At 47.2% G+C, this 19,082-nt stretch overlaps 2 long non-coding RNA genes across 2 annotated transcripts; both read left to right on the top strand.

Annotated features, from left to right (window-relative positions):
- Positions 1-4,169: 4,169 nt before the first annotated feature.
- Positions 4,170-11,504, top strand: LOC118935308 (uncharacterized). The gene is made up of 3 exons (XR_005033767.2): positions 4,170-4,279; positions 5,100-5,319; positions 10,963-11,504. It is a non-coding gene; the product is annotated as an uncharacterized LOC118935308 (long non-coding RNA).
- Positions 11,505-11,954: 450 nt separating this feature from the next.
- Positions 11,955-17,605, top strand: LOC118935309 (uncharacterized). Its single transcript, XR_005033768.2, has 2 exons — positions 11,955-12,064; positions 16,835-17,605. It is a non-coding gene; the product is annotated as an uncharacterized LOC118935309 (long non-coding RNA).
- The last annotated feature ends 1,477 nt before the right edge of the window (positions 17,606-19,082 follow it).

Here is a 19,082-nt window from a genome sequence, read left to right as displayed (position 1 = left end):
GACAGATAGCACCGTAGTCTCAGAGTCACTCCGGAGGAACTTGAAGTGTTTCAGGGATGGAAGACAGGCTTGGGCTGGCCTGTCCTTGGCCGCTGGGGCCCAGTCCACTGCAGAGGCCAGGCCAAGCCTTATTAACTTTCCCCTGAGCCTTTGCACTTACTCCTGACAGTGGCCATGATCACAGTTACACAGTTTCAACATGAGTACACAAATTATAGAAAGCTGCCTCTTTTTCCTCCTCCATTTCAATCTAAATAAGCCCAAATCAGTTTAAACTGAGATCAACAGAGTAAAGTTGGTAGGGATATGACCTCACTTCATCTTTTTTTCTGACACTTAAGTTTCCTCTTCTGCTTTTTTTATTTTGAGTTTTATAGCTCTTTTCTTCCAAATGCTCTTAGGTGCCTGTGTGCCCTGTTTTGTCCTTGAGGCTGAGCCCTGGAAGCAACAGCCTGGCCTCCCTGCCTCCCTGCCTCACCTGTTCACGCCTCAGTGCTCTGTAACAGGTTTCTGACCCTGTCTCCCCAGGGAAATGAGCCACCTCCTCACTTCTCAAGCTTCAGTTTCTGTTGTTCTCTCTGCAGTTCTGCCTAAGGCTGCTTTGTAAGCTCCCTCCCCTTGCCTGCCCAGTACACACCGGAGGGCCTCAGGATCTCACCTCACACTACATGCCCTCCCGACAGACCACATTAACCTCCATGGCATCACTTGCCACCTGTATGTCCGTGCTTCCAGTTCTAAATCTCCATCTGTAAGAGCACTTGTTATTATGTCATATATAGAAGAGTATATAAGCTATCTATGACATTTTAAAGATTTGTAAAAATAATAAGGCAAGCTACCTGTATGACTATAACAGAGGAAAACTAAATCAACTCCCTGGGTTTAAAAGTTAACACTAAGGAGAAAGGAGAACCCTCCTTCACTGCTGGTGGGAATGTAAGCTAGTTCAACCGTTGTGGAAAGCAATATGCAGGTTCCTCAAAAAACTAAAAATAGAAATACCATTTTATCTGGGAATTCCACTCCTAGGATTTTACCCAAAGAAAACAAGTTCTCAGATTCAAAAAGACATATGCACCCCTATGTTTATTGCAGCACTATTTACAATAGCCAAGATATGGAAAGCAACCTAAGTGTCCATCAGTAGATGAATGGATAAAGAAGATGTGGTAAATATACACAATGGAATACTATTCAGCCATAAGAAAGAAACAAATCCTACCATTTGCAACAACATGGATGGAGCTGGAGGATATTATGCTCAGTGAAATAAACCAGGTGGAGAAAGACAAGTGCCAAATGATTTCCCTCATTTGTAGAGTATAACAACAAAGCAAAACTGAAGGAACAAAAACAGCAGCAGACTCACAGACTCCAAAGAGGGACTAGTGGTTACCAAGGGGGAGGAGTGTGGGAGGGCGGGTGGGGAGGGAGGGAGAAGGGGATTGAGGGGTATTATGATTGGCACACATGGTGTGGGATGGATCATGGGGAAGACAGCGTAGCACAGAGAAGACAAGTAGTGACTCTGTGGCATCTTACTACACTGATGGACAGTGACTTCAATGGGGTATGGGGGGGACTTGATAATATGGGTGAATGTAGTAACCACATTGTTTTTCATGTGAAACCTTCATAAGAGTGTATATCAATAATACCTTAATAAAAAAAAAAGCAAAACAGCAATAGACTCATAGACCCTGAGAAGCGACTAGTGGTTACCAAGGGGGAAGGGTTGAGATGGGTGCAGAGGTGCATAAAAGGACACAATAATTTGCAGTCACAATGTAAGTTGATCACAGGAACTGTTGAACCACAGTGATGTACACTTGAAACCAACATAAGATTGTATATTAGCAATACTTTAATCCCCAAAAAAAGGAAAAAAAAAGTCAACGCTAACATTAACTGGAAAATGAACTCAAGCTGCCCCCAAAACCTTGTAACCATTAACAGGTGGCCATTTCTTTTCTTATTTTCTGAGTCTCAGGATCAGAGGGAACACAAAAAGCTGATTTTGCAGAACCCAAGACAGGCAGAACAATAAGAAAAAAAAAAAAGTAACTGAATCAGCCAAGAACGTCTGTTTGGGTCCTTGCAAGTTGCTCCTTTATGCGTCTGTGGTCATGAACACCACAGCCTCTCTCCCAGGATTTCCCCTTTAAAAGCCCTACTAACTGCTCGTACTTTGCGGGGACCAGTGGTTCTTCAAGGCATGAGCCTGCCACAGCTGTATTTGCTGGCAAATTAATAAACTATTCCTTTCCTTTCCTCAAAACCTTGTCATTGTGTTTTTTTACTTGACTTTGTTGAGAGGGACTGGTTTTTGGTAACAAATTTTGGCGAGTCAGGCAGGAGGGTCTCTGCACCCGGGCAGTGTGGTCTGCTCTCCCACCAACTTCCAGCGATGGAGCAGTGGGCCACGGCTGCCCTGAAGAGTGTGTGACCCTCCAGCAAGGAAGCCACCTCCTCAAGGAGGGACAGCGACAGTCCCAGCAGCTGCCTTTGCACTTGGCTCAAGGCAAAATTCCCTTCCCTCTGAGATGTGACTATCGCTCCTTCAAGTCTTTGAGGAAAAGAAACGGATTTTGGTTCATCTGCAGTGCTGGGCCCAGTTTGGGAAGTCTCCTGGTAAGCACGCTGAGAACCTTGATTCCACACAGTTGGGGGATTCTAGAACCTCCCATTGGTTCTGAGAGAGTTGTGACACCAGCTGGTGTGGAGGTCAGGGTTAACTGAGGGGAATTTTTGAATCCTTTGATTCTCCTTTTGCATTTGGGGAAATAGTTCCCTTTTTTTTTTAAAATAATTAATTAATTAATTTTTATTTTTTTGAAGAACATTATGTTTACTAGGCTCTCCCCTACCCCAAGTCCCCCCCCACAAACCCCATTACAGTCACTGTCTATCAGCATAGTAAGATGTTGTAGAATCACTACTTGTCTTCTAAGTGTTGCAAAGCCCTCCCCTTTCCCTCACCCCCCACATTATACATGCTAATCATAATACCTCCTTTCTTCTTCCCCGCCCTTATCCCTCCCTACCCTCTCAGAAATAGTTCCCATTTTATTTGTTGGCCTTGGGTTTTGGATTTGAATGTGGGGGTGAGTTTCCTTTGGGATTTGTTTTCCTTTTGTTACTTGCCTATTTGTGCTATTGTGAACCACCTTCCCATCCAGGGAAATCTTCATCTGTCCTCATTGGGTGTAGCTATTTGTGTCATAAAGTGTTTGTTGTGGTCATGGGAGGCACCTTAACTATACCATCTGAGAGTCCTTTAGGGCACATTCTAGCTGCATGGTCAACTTAACAGCTGTAAGCCAATGACTGAAAATAAAATAATCTTTTATTGTAACACTGCTTGGCCAATGCTTGTGTTTGAATGTGAAGAAAGGTGGCCTTTAAATGGAATTTTAAATTATACTACTTTGAAACTGGAGTTATTTTGCCAAAGGTCTGGTAAATGGGATGAAATTCCCTATGTGCAAAGTCTCATGCAGCTCCACAGTAAGGATTCTGCAAAAGCGCATTTAACTGATGGCACAAAGAAAACAGAAGGTCCAAGTGTGTGAGGCTACTAACACGCCTGAGGAGGAGGTTGATAAGGAAGTTACTAGTATGAGTCTAATGAACCCCTTAATTCTAATCCATTTGGACCCCAGTCGCCAGTTCAATTTATCTACTCCTGCTCATATATCCTCCTTTGCCTGCAGAGGGGCTCCTTGTTGGGGGTGGGAGGTGTTAGAAATGGCAGAAAACTAAATGTGATATATTCACACAGGAATTAACGTTTAAACAGAAAGATATTAAGAAGAAGCCTACATGTCAGAATAGTACCAGGGAGTCACTCTGGCTGGGAAGGGGAGGGAGATTAAGAAAGAACGGGCTGTGCGTCACTTCAAACAAAAAAAAAAAAATGCAGAAGACGTTTTAAACCAGCCAATAAAATTAAGACAAATGCAAAGAAAGCCTAATATGGATATAACTTGCTTAGGCGACATCCGGAGAGAATGTGAACCCTGTGGTAGTGAGCCAGTGAGGAACCTGGGGAGGGACTCGCAGGAAAGGAATAAATCGCCTGTTGTAAGCGCGCACCCTGAGTGCGCCTGCTCACCAGCAGCCTGACCCTGCAAGACCGCCATTAAAGCCTCGCTCCTCCGTTCTGTTTGGCCTCGTGTCCACTTACTAAGTTCAGACGAGTTGACTGTGCTTCTCACTTGGAGAGGAAGCAGTGGCTGTGGCTCCTGTGGACCTGTCCCACCACGCTGTGACTCGGGTAAGGGACAGTTCCTCCTAAGATCCAACAGGGCACCCCACTTGGCCAGGGAGCCCCCGTTTTGGGGGCAGGGCAATTTCCTTTGCAGCAATACCCGGTATGAGGAAGGATAACCAACAGGATGTTATTGGACTTCCAGTCCATTCTCTATGTCAGATTTTGAAATTGGAAGAACACCGATCCGACCTACAGAGAGGACCCTATAGGTGATGGCTGAACTTTTTACCAGTTTTTGCTACTCATTGCCCCACCTGGGCAGACTTGCAGGCATTACTTAACATATGGTTAACTGCAGATGAGCAGAGACTTGTTACAGATAAGGCACAAGGAGGCCCAGCGCCTGCATGAGGAGGACCCAAACCAGACTCCAAATCCTACGGGAGCCATCCATCCCCGTTACAGAGCCTAATTGGGACCCGGACATGGAGGCCGGGAGAGCGCTCCTGAATCATTACAGGAGATGCGTTTTGGCGGCCTCTGGAAGGGGGTTCCCAGGCAGGGGAGTTTGAATAAAAGACGGGAAATTAAATAGCTTAATGAAGATCCCTCAGAATTTTTAGAATGAGTGTATCAAACTTACAGGAAATACTCTGATGCAGATCCTGAAGCCCCTAAAAACTTACACATAGTCATTGTGACTTTTATCCAACCAAGTGCACCTGAGAGTCATAAGTGATGTCAGGAAGTAGGTCAGGGCGGTTGGAATGAGTCTTTCTCAGTCGGTTGATGTTGCTTTTAGACCGCTGTCAGTGCTGGAGAGGGAAGGAAGGTGAGGCCAGTGCACATCCTGTCGGCTCCTTAACCTCTGGGTTTTCACAAGTCCCAACAGGGTCAAGAGAGGAAAGGACATCCTCCAGCCAAAGAAAATCAGCCTGCTTATTGTCGGGAGAAAGGCCACTGGAGAAAGGGGACCAGGGAGATGAAACCTCCTCCCAACAGACAAGTGGAAACCAGACCCCGGACTCGGGTGACGGTGAAGGGGCCCAGGGATCCATTTGACCTCGACAGTTCCTGATCCGATTTCCCCACAGGAACCCCAGGTACAATTGACAGTGAGGACTCGATCGATTTTTCTCATAGATACGGGAGGCACCTATTCTGTTTTAAATTCTAAATTAACCTTTTCAGCAAAGACTCAGCAACCGTAGTAGGGGTGACAGGCAACCTCAAATGAGACCATTAGCACAACCTCTAGAGTGCCGACTGGGAGAACAGAAGTTCAGGCACAGGTTTTGTGTATGCCTGGTTGTCCCATACCTCTCCTAGGTATGTAAGTTAAATGCCCCAATAACTTCCTGGCCCGAAGAGCAACAGCTCTGTCTGCGGGTCCCTCTGCGCCCACAGTGTCTGCCCACCACAGGACAGAAGAATGAACATCCTTTCCCTCGAGAGATCTACAAGACAGTGGATAGAACTGGGCAGGCGGCATCCCGGGCAAGCTCTAAACATGGCACCCATAGGGATACCTTTAAAAGAAGGGCTGAACGTGCCCAAAAGAAGCAATATTCTCTAAAGAAGGAGGCTCTAGAGGCAATTCAACCTTTCTTGGCCAAATTTTTGAGACACAGTCTGATTCAGTCACACTGGTCTCCCTATAATACCCCCAATTCTTCCTGTGGAGAAGCCTCATACCAATGAATATAGGTTTGTGCAGAACTTCAGGACAATTAGTGATATTGTATAAGACATACATCCCACTGTCCCAAACCTGGATACCCTCCTGACAGCAGGCTTTGTAAGGGGCGTTACGGGTGGTTCTCAGTGCTGGACTTGAAGGATGCATTCTTTGGCCTTCCCTTGAAGAAGGAGGCCCAGCTATTGTTTGCCTTTGAACGACAAGATCCTGAGACTAAAGTTACTGCTCAGTACTGGTGGACTGGACTGCCCAGGGGTTTAAGAGCCCTCCCACTTTGTTCAGTGAAATCTTGGCAAAAGACTTGATAATTTTACAATTAGATTTGGGAATTCTTTTACCATATGTGGCTGATCTGCTTACATAGCAAGCCTGAACTTTGAACATAGTTTGGCTAATGTAATTCTGCTTTTAAATCATTTGGCTACATGTGGATATAAGGTGTCACCGCAGAAGGCTCAGATTTGTAAACAACAAGTGACTGACTTGGATTTCCAATTGAGTAAAGGGACCCGAAGCCTTATGACAAACCAGGAACAAGTCATACTACATCTTAAAGTCCCTGGAATAGGCAGCAGATGAGGGGATTCCTTGGAATGGCTGGTTTTTGTCATATCTGGATCTCTAATTTTGGACTTATTGCAAAACCCCTATATGAAGCTTTAAAAGGCTCAGATGTGGAGCCTGTGATTTGGGTGAAAGAATGTCAAAAGGCATTTGAAACTCAAACAAAAATGACGGCCTCTGCTTTGGGCCTACCCGGCCTTTTAAGCTCTATGTGCATGAAAAACAAGGAATTGGTCTAGAAGGGTTGATACCAATGCTGGGTGATGTGCTACAACTGGTAAGATATCTGTCCAAACAACTGGAATGTGCTGTGGGGGGATGCCTCCCTGTCCACGAGCAGTAGCTGCCCCCTGTGACTTACTGCAGGGGGCAGAAAAGCTCACGTTGGGTCAGCCTAGCGTAGCCCACGCTCCACGTCAGGTCCTGACTTTGTTACAACGAAAAGGAGGCCACAGGCTCACCGCAGGCCATCCTTCCTGATAACCCCAATGGGAAATTAAAGACTGTGTCTACCCTAAACGCTGCCACTGCATTGCCTGCCCAAGAAAAGTAACCATTACCGCATAATTGTTTGGAAATTTTAGAGGCTGTTTTCCAGCCAGATGGATCTCACTGACCAGCCCTTGCCCAAGCCAGATTGGGAGCTGTTTATAGAAGGAGCTTCATGAAAAATGGACACCGAATGGCTGGATACCCGGTGGTCACAGCAAAGTGGGTGGTAAGAGGCAGTGGCACTGCCATCTGGAACCTCAGTTCAAAAGGCAGAATTGAGCGTCCTGACCAGAGCCCTCCAGTTGTCCTGTGGGGTGAAGGTAAACATTTATACAGACTCCAAGTATACATTCATGATTGTGCATGCCCATGGAGCAATTTGGTAAGAGGGCTGTTAACAGCAGGAAATAAGGACTTAAAATACGCACTTGAAATACTAGCCTTGTTGCAGGCAGTGGCTGGACCTGAACAGGTGGCCGTTATGCATTGACCAGGGTACCAGAAATTGGAGAGCGATGTGGCCTGAGGAAACTAGGCACTGGCTAAAGCTGTGAAGAGAGCAGCCAAAGGGGACCCCTTTTTTAGGAGCCCCTGCTACCTCAGTGAGGTCTGGACAGATTCAAGCCTCCTCATACAGAAAAGATGAGAAGAGGGCCAGAGTGGGGTTTTGGTCAGTGGGATGAAAATTCCACATGGGAGTTGAACTCCCACAGACGAATACTGCTGCCAGAAGCCCTGGCCCAGCCCATAATGTGACAATCGCACGACAGTGCTCATTACAGTTGAGATGCCCCGATGGACTTTGGAGCACTGGCAAGTTGATTTTACCCAAATGCCTGAGACTACGTGGAACCTCAGATACCTGCTAGTTTTGGTTGACAACTTTTTGGGCTGGGTAGAAGCCCTCCTGCAAGAACAGAGAAAGCCACTGAGGTGGTGCAAGCCCTCCTTAAGGAAATAATTTCTAGATACAGACTCCCATCATCCTTATAGAGTGACAACAGACTGTCCTTTGTATCAGAAGTAACTCAGCAAGTATTGCTTTATAAATAAAATGGAAGCTGCATGCCTCGTGGAGGCCACAATCAACAGGAAAAAAATGGAGAAGATGAATCATACTCTGAAGAAACTATTGCTAAACTGTGCCAGGAAGGTAGTCTAAAATGGGACAAGATATTGCCACTTGCCCTATTCAGAATTAGGGTGGCCCCAAAAGCAGATTTAAACTAAGCCCATATGAATAATATATGGAAGACCCTTCCTGGCACCATGAGGTAAGTTTTCTACTTTACCAATATTGGATGAAAATAAGATAAAGCAGTATACTCAGCAAATAAGTCAAATATTAACTACTGTTCATAAGTTTGCTACCTCCAAGTTTTCTCCTTCCCTTGATGTGTCTTTACATCCCTTCTAATCTGGCACTGGTGTCCTACTAAAAGCCTGGAAAGAACAAGGACCTGAACAGCAGTTGGAGGAAAAAGGGAAGGGGCCCTATGATGTGCTTCTGACCACCCACACCTCTCTGAAGTTGTCAAGAGGAAAGTTGGGGATACATCACACCAGAGTGAAAAAAATGCCCCTAAGAAACTTTGGAACAGACAGAAGGTCAGTGGACCAGTCATCCTTTAAAAGACCTAAAATATCTTTTAATTGGAATAAGTCATAAAAATGTTTGTATATTTGCTAATTATGTCCTAGTTCGTATCACCCAAACTCTGGCTTCAACTAACCGTCTGAAGGTTGGCTATACCTCCCGAGAGCCCATTCGGTGGCGGGGCACAGTGACCCTTTAGTACATCCGGTCATGAATTTCTCTGCAGTTCCCAAAGGACACTGGTATTCCACATATTTTACCTGTATCCTCATGTGCCAAGTGAGAATAGCTCATTCCCCCATGGAACACATGAATAATTTATCTTGCCTCCCTACACCTTTATTTACAGAACTTATCTCAGTCTAAGGGATAAAGAACAGGTATTTCTGCTCCTACAGTTTTCCACCTGTATCCACCTGAGCCTACAGAGGCCTTACTTACGTGTGCTGCTCAAAACAGTGTTTCATTTCCTGTCCCCAAATCATAAGACATTCAGGAGCTGTTATGGCCTCATCTTGGAGGGAACAGGTGGCCTTGATAATAGTGCAGTTTGTATCAGATCTTAATAAGAATGATCTAGTTTATTTTTGTGCCCTGGTAGGCTATGTTTTTGTACATAAGATAGGTGGAGTCCCTTGGGCCTCTGATTGTATTAGACACACTTCTGCTCCTATGCACTGTTTTTTAGCTACATTATTCACCTCTTTCCCCATTCACCCTATTAATGAAACTGAATCCTGGGCTAGTTCTCTCAAACTTTTTACCAGAATAACTAGAGATTCCCTGGGGGAATGCCCGATGGGGATGGATGCATATATCTTTGGCCATTCCCTCCTACCTTGGAGCGGTATGGGCACCCATCAACATGGATTTAGGAATCTTAGCTAATGAAACCGATACATCACTTACAAACTTAACAGCAGTCATTTGATTATATAAGGTAGCCTTAGATAACAGAATGGCATTAGGTTCTGTGTTGGCTGAATAAGGAAGATTGGGGCTAGGAATGGAAGACTGGTTTTCTAGTTTGTTTTCCTGGATTTCCAGCAGTTTTGAGTCCATTTTTACAAGGATTTAAAAATTAGGTCTGTCATATCTTTTGAAAATCTTACTGCCTTATTTTAGGTTCAAAATCATAAAAATATGGTGTCTTTCTAAATTATATAAACCCAGCATTCGGGACTTGGGACAACAGCATCCTCTTTGGCGACAACAGGTACATGCCTTCCGTTTAAAAATCCCTGATCAATCTTCCCCTGTTTTCTTCCGCCTGCTACTTCTATAGCTTTCCTTCTTCCTTCCTAATTACAGCCCTTCAGTAGAATTTGTGCCTCATATCGAAATTACCGAGTATCATAATTCCTCCAAGTGGTAAAGATACCTCAAGACAAATGCTGGGCATAGAAGCCACAGGGCATAAATATGCAAAGAAGTAAAAAACTAACCTTTTCAAACAATAAGGCTTCCCTCTCACTTACCAACTTTACATTTCCCTGTATGGCCCCGGAAGATGACTGGTTAGCCAGAGACGGGTAAGATTCCTCAAGGGAGGAACAACCTAAGACAGGCACAGTCGCAGGGGGGCCATCAGGTGAGAACATGGGGATCAACAGAGGTGAGGCTTAGAACCTCACCCCCCCTGTTCTGAGAGAAATCTTCTGCATACGTGGATGTTTTGTTGCCCTGGTCTAGCTTGGATTAACACATAGTCTACAGGCACACACCTGATCATCTACAATGGCCCTCTTACAGCACTAAGCTATGTTTTCTACCTTTATCTTGCATCTACCTACCACTTCAACATTTTATTAAAAATAAAAATAATAATAATAATAATAAGGGAGAAATGTGTGATTCACATATAAATCAAGTATAAAAATCAAACAAATAATCATATCTGACTTGATTGTTTATAGTTCATGATGCGTGATCAAAACTGAAAGTTTCTGTGATATGACTGCCCTTGTACTGTTCACCATGTAAGAACTTATTCATTATGTAAGAACTTGTTCACCATGTAAGAACTTGTTCATTATGCTTCAGAAGATTGGAGACTGACGAAAATTAGGCTTGGGGTGGATTAATGATTGTGCATTGAGCATTGACTCCCCTATACAGAATTGTATTGTTGTTAACAACCATTTGATCAATAAATATGAGAGATGCCCTCTCAAAAAAACAATCCCTGATCATCACCCTAATTCAGCAGGAAGTAGCCAGAGGTATTTTGCCATACACACCTCCACTGAAATGGAAGGTGTAATACGACAGTGGGGACTGTAACAGAGGAAAAGTGAATTAAATCCCTGGTTTTAAAAGTCAACACTAACATTAACTGGAAACCTTGAAACCATTAACAGGTGGCTATTTCTCTTCTTATTTTCTGAGTCTCAGGGTCAGAGGTAACACGAAAAGCTGATTTGCAGAACCCAAGGCATCCTGTCCCAGGGTACTGAGGCAGACTGATAAGAAAAACAAAAAGCAACTCAATCAGCTCAAGAATGCCTGCTCTGATCCTTACAAGGTGCTCCTTTATGTATCTGGGGTCATGAACGCCACAGCCTCTCTCCCAGGACTTCCCCTTTAAAAGCCCTGTTTGTGCCTCGGGCCGACAGTGGTTCTCCAAGGCATGGGTCTGCCACAGCTGCATTTGTTGGCAAATTAATGAACTATTCCTTTCCTTTCCTCAACGCCTTGTCATTGTGTTTTGTGTTTTGACTTTGGTGACAAGGACCAGTTTTCAGTAACATCCCCACCACACAGGTGAAGAACAAGAACACTGCCATCACCCCGGAAGGCTTCTGTGGGCCTCACCCTGCTCACATTCCCAAGAGGACAATCCTGCCCTTGATATACCTTCCATTTGCCACTATGAACTAATCTATGAAGTATATATTTTGGATTTCTAGTGATAGGGAAAGATTTACAAGGACAGCAATTCAGGAGGGCTAGCGGGTGGCTACCCTCCGCCTCGGCCCCTCCCCTCCTCAAAACACACACAAAAAAAACCACTCCCTTGGTTTCCTGCTCTGCTGAGCACCTGGGTCCCAAGGTTCACTCCCTAAACTCCCTCCCTCTTGCCTGCTCGCTTGCTGTGCATGTAGGAATGTTACAGATAAGGAAGCAGAAAGATATATATTGTTCCCCTTGCCTTTGTTCGGAGCTCGGACTTTTTGGGGGATTATTCCCCTCTGAGCCCGCCGGTGTGAAATAAAGCCTCAACACTCCAAGACCTCTGAGTGCCGCTCGGTTCTTCCATCAGTGATCCAGTCCAGGCTTTTTTCAGTATTTTCCATAACATTTGGTTCCCTGACCGGGAAACCCAACTGCGCTGGCCTTTTGTCGCCACCAGTTTGGGGCAACGGCGGGGCGGTGATGGAACAGGAGATGGCAGCAGAGAAGGCGCGCCTTGCCTGATCCCTCAGCACGCTCCCACCCAGTTGCCCCAAGCCAGCCCCGCTCTGCTGTTCCCTCTGGACTCAAGGAGGCTTGGCAGGTGAGGACCTGGTTCCAACATCGAATCGCTGAATCCGGTAAGGCCCCGGGGCACCTGACCCAGCCAGTCCCACTCTTGAGGTGCAAGGGGACTCTAATCACCTCCCAGAGACTTTGAAGTCTCACAGGTAGACATTCCCAGGGGGGAATGTTTAAACTCTGGTCTGTGTGTGTGTCTGTGAGTGTGCAGGGCGGCTGAAGTCACTCAGTCTACACTGAATCTGTGATTCCACAGCCTGTGCTACGGAATCTGCGGGGGCCCTCATCTGCCTGCGCGGTCAGCCGTCATGGCATATCAGTGATTCAGCTTCGGCTGACCTGGCCCAGGACTTATACAGGTGCACCTTAGTCAAGGCTGACCAACGTCTCCGTGAGGAGCGCAAACAGACAGGCATCTGACTGGTCTCCTCTCTCAAGGAGGCACCCCTCCCTTGTCTGTTGTCACGGCACCATCCATGGACACGTCATGGGGTCAGGGCATAGTAAACCCACAGTCCTTGACGCTATTATCAAGAATTTCAGGAACAGATTTTCAGAAAACTACAGAGTAAAATTAACTCCTGGCAGGTTGAAAACCCTGTGTGAATCTGTATTGCCCACCTTTAGTGTAGGGTGGCCTCCAGAAGGAGCCCTAGATGTCCCAACAATCTACAGAGCCCGGCGGGTCATCCCTAGAGATCCAGGTCAACCTAATCAGTTCCCATACTTTAACTCCTGGTTAGAAGTTGCCCAGACCCTTCCCCCTTGGATGAGATATGCTTGCAACAGGCAAGGACAGGGTAGGGTCTTAGTTGCCCCAACAAAGAAGCCTGCAAAGAATCAACAGGAGCCTGAGCCTCCACAAATTTTTACTGGTGACACGGAAGAAGAGCTAATAATTGCCCCTGCCTTATGTGCCTCCAAGGCCGTCAGCACCCAGCCCCTGGTCCCTGATACCCTGCCACCGTCAGCCTCCCTGACAACTCCAGAATCAGTAAACCCAGTCTTCCCTGGACCAGCAGCCAGACTGCACCCTCAGCCAGAAGGAGGTGCCCTTCAGATGCCAGTGCAACAGATGCGGGAGCCTGAAAGACATAATAAGTATGGGGCCATCCAGCCCAGCCAGTCCATGTTTTACTGTCAACCCTTCTCCACAACTGACACCCCATCAGAAAAGCCATAAGCCCTGGTTGATCTTATGTAATCCCTCTTCCAAATCCATCAGCCAAGCTAAAAAAAACTGTCAACAGCTTCTCTGCACCCGGTTCACAATGGAAGAGAGGAGGCAGCCAGGGTCCTTGGTCAGGGTGCATAGACTGAAATTGCTGTCCCCGAAGAGCACCCCAAGAGGGACTTCACCACCCCTGAGGGACAGCACCAGATCTAACAATATCAGGGCGCCCTCCTCCAGGGGATCAAAGATGGATCCAAAAAGCCTATAAACATGACTAAAGTTTCTTCAGTTACTCAACAACCAGAAGAGATTCCTAGGGACTATTATGAAAGACTGTGGGAAACTTATCACATCTACATCCCTTTTGACCCTGAATCACCAGGGAGCCAGCAGATGGTAAACACCTCATTCGTAGCCCAAGCTGCCCCGGACATCAGACGAAAGCTCCAAAAACTTGAGGGCTTCGCTGGGATGAATATCACTCAGCTGATTGAAATTGCCAACAAAGTATATCTAAACAGAGAAGTTCAGGCTGACAGAGAGGCTGAAAGAAAAATAAAGAAAAAGGCCAGTCTCCTGGCAGCTGCCCTGAAAGAATGAATGCCCCAACCAAGGCATTGAAAGAATGAATGGCCCAACCGAGGCAAAGTCCCGAGGCCCAGTTGCTGCTGGAAGGAACCCCATGGGGAAAGGCTCACTGGCCGGCCAGGAGCAGACACAGATTGACAAGGACCGGGCTCTCTCGCACTTGGCTCCCATGAGCCCAAGGTCAGAATGAAAGTGGGGAGCCAAAACATGATTTTTATAGTTGACACAGGGTCAGAACACTCTGTGGTCACTCTCCCTGTAGCCCCCTTCAGTGAAAAAGACTGCAACTATTCTCGGAGCCACAAAGACAGCAGCAGTGCCCCTCTCACCAGAGGCGAGGGCAGGCATCCAGGAACACCTGACCAGACTCAGAGAGGCAGGCATTCTAATCGAGTGTCAGTCGCCCTGGAACACCCCGCTTCTGCCAGTCAAAAGGCCAGGAGGAAGGCACCAGCCTGTTCAAGACCTGCAAGCCATTAATAGAGTGACTGTTTCTTTACACCCAGTGGTTCCAAACCCGCACACCACCCTCAGCCGGATCCCAGAGCCTGCCAAATAGTTCACTTGCCCAGACTTAAAGATGCCTTTCTCCGCCTCTGGCTGGCCCTGCAAAGCCAGCTCTTATTTGCCTTTGAGTGGACTGAAGTGGATACGGGGCAGCAGATGCACTTAACATGGACGTGGCTTCCACAAGAGTTCAAGAGCTCACCCACTCTCTTTGGAGAGGCATTGGCTGCAGACCTTGCCAGCTTTCCAAGAGATGGCACATGCGCCCTCCTCTTTGCCAGTGACACCCAAGAAAATTGTGCTAAAGGGACAAAGGCCCTCCTGCAACTCCTGTCAGACTCAGGATACCAAGCCTCATAAAAAAGCACAAATCTGCCAACAGCAAGTCCAGTACTTAGGCTTCCTCCTCACCCAGGGAGAAAGGGCACTAAGGCCAGAGAAGAAAAAGGTTGTTAACTCCTTGGCCCAGCCCAGGATGAGGGGGGCATGTGAGAATTCCTAGGGGTCACCGGGTTCTGCGAAAATCTGGATTCCTGGATTCTCAGCAATGGCAAGACCCCTTTGCCACCTCCTGGGGAGGCCAGACTGAAAGCCCCTGTCTGGACAAAAGAGGCAAGAGCCACCTTTCTGGAAAATAAAAACAGACACCAGGTGGGAGTCATGGTGCAGACCGAGTATTATTTCTGGCACAAGTTAGACACTGTCTACTCACTGCTCCTGGTGCTTCAGAATAGGCACCAGCCCTAGGCCTGCCAGATATGAAAAGGCCCTTCAATCGCTTTGCTACATAATAAAGGTAGCAATTCTGCACTGCAAAGAACATCAGAAGGAAAACTACCCTATAGCACAGGGGACTCGAATGGCAGATGAAGCTGCCAAGGCAGCAGCCGGTGAGGAGGCAGGGGGAGCTCCTTCCCTCACTGTGGCCCTGCCACCCCCGGTGGAGGCCCCTCCACCCAGGTACACTGAAAAGGAGAAAGCCTGGGCCATAACTGAAGGAGCCACCTTAACTGGATGTTGCCAGACAGACTATCTTTGTCGCCGCCCCCCCACCCCCCATCCCCCCACCCCACCCCACCCCCCAGTCTGCAAGCAGGAAGCAACTAGTCAGCCAATACCACCAGCCCACCCACCTGGGAAAACTGCCCTGGAGGCCCTCCTCAAAAAGCAATACTACTGTAAGAATGAGAATAAGTTAGCATAAGAGTAGCCATCTTATAGGGCCTAGAAGCAGTTTTCTGAAGTTGTGACTTAAAAGAAAAAAAACTGGAACTGGGTTAGGCCTTGGAAAACAAGTTAATCATGAACACCGGGATGGGGGCAGCTGTGGCCTTCGGTCAGCTAACCTTGGTCAGTTAATCCTACATACCAAGCTTATCGTGCAGAACCTCACTAACAATTGAGGAGTGGCCTTATCTTGCTCTTGCTTGACCCCAGGATGTATGTCTTGCAAAGATAATGTGCAGCTGTAGAAAATTACTAAGAGTTAAGTGTTTTGAAAATGCTATATAAACCCTTGGTTCTGAGTGCTCGGGGTCCTTGTTGAGACCCGCTGCGTCGGGCAGACACTTGGACCCCAGCTAGCTGGAATAACAATAAACCTCTTGCTTGTTGCATTGATCTGCCGTGGCCTTCGTCTCCTCACTGGGGGGGAAGCGCAGACCGGAATAAGGCTGTTGGGTCTTACACTACATCAGCCAGTTGCCAGCGCTGTGCTGAGCAGTGAGTAGACAGTGTGTAACTTGTGCCAGAAATAATACTCGGTCTGCACCACGACTCCCACCTGGTGTCCAAAGAACGGGGCTTGCCCCCTTTGAAGACCTTGAGAGGGACTTCATAGATGTCCAGCCAAGCAGGGGACTCAGACACCTCCTAGTAACTGTGTACACACTCTGGCTGGGTCGGAGCCTTCCCAACCAGAACAGAACGGAGCCGGCAGGTAGCCAAAGTCCTCCTGAGAGAAATTGTGCCCCTGTTTAGCCTACCATCCACGATCCACAGTGACAGTGGACCTGCCTTTGTAGCAGATGTAGTGCAAATGTTAACTAAATCCCTCGATATTACCTGGAAACTTCACACTGCGTACAGGCCACAGAGTTCAGGGAAAGTAGAGTGAATGAATCACACCCTCAAAGGAACCTAGTTAAATTTTGCCAAGAAACTGGCCTCCCGTGGCCAGATTAACTGCCCCTGGCTCTCCTGCATGCTCGCCGCACACCCAGAACACAAGGTTTTTTCCCCTTTTTAATTAGTGTATGGACGCCCTCCCCTGTGTCTAGGAAGCGTCCCAGGGAGCCTACACCAGAGAGGAGATAAGGGAGCAAGAGAATAGCTCCAAGCGTTGGGAGCCACCCTAAATAAGCTACAATAATACACCATAGAGCCCCGATCTCTCTAGGAACCCCAGTACATTCCTTCCAGGCCGGAGACTCAGTCTGAATTAAAGATTGGAAAAAGGACCCCCTCAAACCTCAGTGGAATGGCCCCCACATTGTTGTTCTAACTACTCCTGCTGCCCTCAAGGTTGCAGGCATCACTCCGGGGGTCCGTCATTCCAGAGTAAAAAAGGGCCCGTCATCCTGACCAGGAGGCCCATCAGTGGGAGGCCCAGCCAGACCTCCAGATCCTCTCCGCCTCTACCCCTGACGATCGCCGTCTGACTAATGGACACCTGCGCGCCATGGATCCTGGCTCTCGACAGAGTGGTGTCCTTTATTCTAAGCATTAGACTCTCTGCTGTTGCACCCCTGGACTGGACTATTCCTCAAAAAGTTGCCCTTTCTATTGTCTGTTGGGTAATTGTTAAGCTGTTTTACTGTGCTTCCCTGTCTCCCCTAGCTGGACCCAAGTCTCAGCCTGCATTTCCCAAGTACTGTGATCTCTGGGAGCTACTCCTTTCCCCGGGTGGGATCTCCTAGGCGGAGCAGGCTGCCCCTTTGCCGATCCCTGCGCTAGCTGGGCTCAGCGTAGCCGGATCAGCTGTAGTGGGCACAGCGGCTGTAATAAACAGAGGAGGTCGATCAAGATTGAGAGCAGCTTGAAACCGCCATGATTCAGCTGCAAGATCGGATTGATTCCCCGGCTGAAGCGGTGTTACAAGACCGTAGAGGACTGGACCTCCTGTTCATGTCACAGGGAGGCTTATGTGTAGCCCTTGGAGAAGATTGCTGTTTTTTATGCAAATAAGCTTGGCATAGTTAAGAGCTCTCTAGCCAAAGTAAAAGAAAACATCCAGCGTAGGAATAAAATGTTAGAAAATAAAAAGTCTTAGTTCCAGGGATGGTTTGAATAGAATCCATGGCTAACAACTCTTCTAACTGGCCTTGCTGGGCCAGCGAGTCTGCTGTTCCTTAGACCATTAGTGGGACCCCGCATACTAACTGGCTCATTAGCTTTATTGAAGAACGCGTTTCCTCCATACAGCTCCTGTATGTGCGGAGCCACTGTGACCCTGTCATAAGCCAGGGAGATGATGCCCCCTAAAACAAAGTGTTTGAAGGGGCATCAGAGGGGGGAGTGATAGGGAAGATTTACAAGGACAGCAATTCAGGAGGGCTAGCGGGTGGCTACCCTCCGCCTCGGCCCCTCCCCTCCTCAAAACACACACAAAAAAACCACACCCTTGGTTTCCCACTCTGCCGAGCACCAGGTCCCAAGGTTCGCTTCCTAAACTCCCTCCCTCTTGCCTGCTTGCTTGCTGTGCACGTAGGAATGTTACAGATAAGGAAGCAGAAAGGTATAAATTGCTCCCTTTGCCTTTGTTCGGGGCTCAGACTTTTTGGGGGATTCCTCTCCTCTGAGCCCGCCGGTGTGAAATAAAGCCTCAGCACTCCAAGACCTCCGAGTGCCGCTTGGTTCTTCCGTCAGTGACCCAGTCCAGGTTTTTTCAGTATTTTCCATAACACTAGTACTGGCCAAGCGTTCCTATCGAACCAAACGTCCACAGGTAATAATTGTAAATTTTTGGAAAAACATAAAACACAACCTGAAGGCACCAGAAAGCAACAGAAACAAAGCAGATACTGGGTGAGGGTTGACACTTGGAAGGAAAGAAGGGAACTGAGTGAGTTTGTCACTTTTAAAAATGGCTTTCAGTCTTACTGAATGCTGATGGACAGTGACAGTAATGGGGTATGTGGGGGGGACTTGATAATGGGGGTAATCTAGTAACCACAGTACTGCTCATGTGAAACCTGAGCATAAGATTGTGTATCAATAATACCTTAATTTTTAAAAATGGCTTTCGGCCTAAAAGTAGACTCCACTCTTTACCATATGGGCAGCTAAAACCTGCATAGAAATCCATAGTCTTATTGGCTTAAAAAACTAGAAAACAGACAGTGTGGCAACCACAGCAGCTGGAAAGTAAGGAGGGAAATTCTGAAGGAGAGAAGCAGAGAGGAAGAGCCTGAAGATCTGTGTGCATTGTCTTTCCACATCTCTGATCCACCGCTCAGCTACACAGGTGTGGAGGCGCAGACTCCCAGCAGCCCAGCTAAGTACAAAAAAACTTCACTGGAGTTTTCGTATTAAAGTGTCATTGATAAACATTCTTATGAAGATGTCACATGAACAACATTGTGGTTTCAACACTCACCCATATTATCAAGTCCTCATCCCCCCATTGCAGTCACTGTCCATCAGTGTAGCAAGATGCTGTAGAGTCATTACTTGTCTTCTCCGTGCTACACTGCCTTCCCCGTGACCTACCTATATTGTGAGTGCTGATTATAATGTCCCCTAATCCCCTTCTCCCTTCCTCCCTCCCTCC

The sequence above is a fragment of the Manis pentadactyla genome, chromosome 10, assembly GCF_030020395.1.
Source record: "Manis pentadactyla isolate mManPen7 chromosome 10, mManPen7.hap1, whole genome shotgun sequence".
Classification (NCBI taxonomy): domain Eukaryota; kingdom Metazoa; phylum Chordata; class Mammalia; order Pholidota; family Manidae; genus Manis; species Manis pentadactyla.
The sequence above is the reverse complement of the archived record's forward strand: the minus strand, read 5'-3'. Positions and strand labels throughout refer to the sequence as shown.